The 2,777-nt window shown below is 37.2% G+C and overlaps 1 non-coding gene across 1 annotated transcript; it reads right to left on the minus strand.

Annotated features, from left to right (window-relative positions):
• Positions 1-2,198: 2,198 nt before the first annotated feature.
• Positions 2,199-2,305, minus strand: LOC131817151 (U6 spliceosomal RNA). Its single transcript, XR_009348360.1, has one exon. It is a non-coding gene; the product is annotated as a U6 spliceosomal RNA (small nuclear RNA).
• Positions 2,306-2,777: the final 472 nt, after the last annotated feature.

Consider the following 2,777-nt stretch of genomic DNA (forward strand, 5'->3'; position numbering starts at 1 on the left):
ATTTACAATAGCACTCAAAACCCTAAGATACCTAGGAATAAACCTAATCAAAGAGAAAAAGAATCTATACTCAGAAAACTCTAAAGTACTCATGAAAGAAATTGAAGAAGACACAAAGAAATGGAAAAATGTTCCATGCTCCTGTATTGGAAGAACAAATATTGTGAAAATGTCTATGCTACCTAAAGCAATCTACACATTTAATGCAATCCCTATCAAAAATCCCATCCGTTTTTTTCAAAGAAATGGGACAAATCATCCTAAAATATATATGGAACCAGAAAATATCTCGAATAGCCCGAGGAATATTGAAAAAGAAAGCCAAAGTTGTTGGCATCACAATTCCAGACTTCAAGCTCTATTACAAAGTTGTCATCATCAAGATAGTAGGGAACTGTCCCCAAAACAGACATAGATCAATGGAACAGAATAGAGAGCCCAGAAATACACCCTCAACTCTATGGTCAACTAGTCTTCAACAAAGCAGGAAGGAATGTCCTATGGAAAAGAGACAGCCTCTTCAACAAATGGTGTTGGGAAAATTGAACAGCCACATGCATAAACATGAAGTTGGACCTTTTCCTTACACCATACATGAAAATAGACTGGAAATGGATGAAGAAGCATAATGTGAGAAAGGAATCCATCAAAATCCTTGAGGAGAGAACAGGTAGCAACCTCTTTGACCTCAGCAGTAGCAACTTCTGCCTAGGAACATCACCAAAGGCAAGGGAAGCAAGGGCAAGACTGAACTATTGGGATTTCATCAGATCAAAAAGCTTTTGCACAGCAAAGGAAACAGTTAACAAAGCCAAAAGATGACTGTCAGAAGTTATCTGGGAGAAGATATTTGCAAATGACATACCAGATAAAGGGCCAGTATCTATCCAAAATCTATAAAGAGCTTATCAAACTCAACACCCTAAGAACAAATAATCCAATGAAGAAATGGGCAGAGGACATGAACAGACATTTCTGCAAAGAATTCATCCAAATGGCCAACAGACACATGAAAAAATGCTCCACATCACTCGGCATCAGGGAAATACAAATCAAAACCAGAATGAGATACCACCTCACACCTTTCAGAATGGCTAAAATGAACAAGTCAGTCAATGACAGATGCTGGCGAGGATGTGGAGAAAGGGCAACCCTCCTACACTGTACGTGGGAATGCAAGCTGGTGAAACCACTCTGGAAAACAGCGTGGAGGTGCCTCAAAAAGCTGAAAATAGAACTAGCCTATGACCCAGTGATTGTAGTACTGGGTATATACCCTAAAGATACAAACGTGGCATTCTGAAGGGGCACATGCACCCAAATGTTTATAGCAGCAATGTCCACAATAGTTAAACTATGGAAGGAACCTAAATGTCCTTCAACAGATGAATCAATAAAAAGATGTGGTATATATGTACAATGGGATACTATGCAGCCATCAAAAGAAATGAAATCCTGCTATTTGTGATGACGTGGATGGAACTAGAGGGTATTATGCTTGGCGAAATAAATCAATCTCAGAAAGACAACTATCATATGATCTCCCTGATATGATGAAGTGGAGATGCATCATAGGCGGTTTCGGGCGTACGAAAAGAAAAATAAAAGAAGATGGGATTGGGAGGGAGACAAAGCATAAAAGACTGAATCTCACAAAACAGACTGAGGGTTGCTGGGGGGAGGTGTGTTGGGAGAGGATGGTGGGGGTATGGACATTGGGGAGGGCAGGTGCTATGGTGAGTGATGGTGAGTGCTGTGAAATGTGTAAACCTGGTGATTCACAGACCTGTACTCCTAGGGATAATTACACATTATATGTTTATAAAAAATTTAAAAAAATAATTTAAAAAATCCATTAAAGAAAAAACACATATTGCAAATCTCATATTCAATCAAAAAAGTTTGAAAGTTTTCCCCTTAAAGATCAGAAAAAAGACAAATGTGTCCACTTTCACTACTCTCATTTGACATAGTACTGGATGTCCTAGCCAGAGAAAAAAGGAACACAAAGAAATAAAAGACTAAAAAAAAAAAAAAAAGGAAGAAGTAAAATTTTCTCTTTTTGGATAACATGAACTTACATGTAAAAGAATCCTAAAAAATTCACAAAAAATTTTGAATTAACAAATTTTGTAAAGCTGCCAAATACAAGATCAATATATAAAACACAAGAATTTTATTTTGTTTTGGTTTTTTTTTAAAATATGGAATGCTTCCCAGTTTTTCTTGTCATCCTTGTTCAGTGATCAAGCTAATCTTCTCTGCATCATTCCAATTTTAGTATATGTGCTGCCAAAGTAAGCACAAGACAGGAGCATTTTAACACTCTAATGATGAACTGTCTGAAAAAATAAAGAGAACAATCTAATTCACACTAGCATCAAAACTAATAAAATACTTAGGAAAAGATTTAACTAAGAAGATGAAAGATCTGTACCCCATAAACTATGACATTGATAAAGAAATTGAAGGAGACACAAATGGAAAGATAGCTCATATTTATGAATGGTAAGAATTAACATTGTGTAAATTCAATTCGTATCAAAAATCCAATGTTAGGGGCGCCTGGTTGGCTCAGAGGGTTAAGCTACTGCCTTCGGCTCAGGTCATGATCCCAGGGTCCTGGGATCGAGCCCTGCATCAGGCTCTCTGCTCAGCAGGAAGCTGCTACCTCTTCTCTCTCTGCCTGCCTCTCTGCCTGCTTGTCATCTCTCTCAGTGAAATAAATAATTAAATAATCTTTTAAAAAATCCAATATTGTGTTTTTACAGAAGTAA

This window comes from Mustela lutreola, chromosome 15, assembly GCF_030435805.1.
Source record: "Mustela lutreola isolate mMusLut2 chromosome 15, mMusLut2.pri, whole genome shotgun sequence".
NCBI lineage: Eukaryota > Metazoa > Chordata > Mammalia > Carnivora > Mustelidae > Mustela > Mustela lutreola.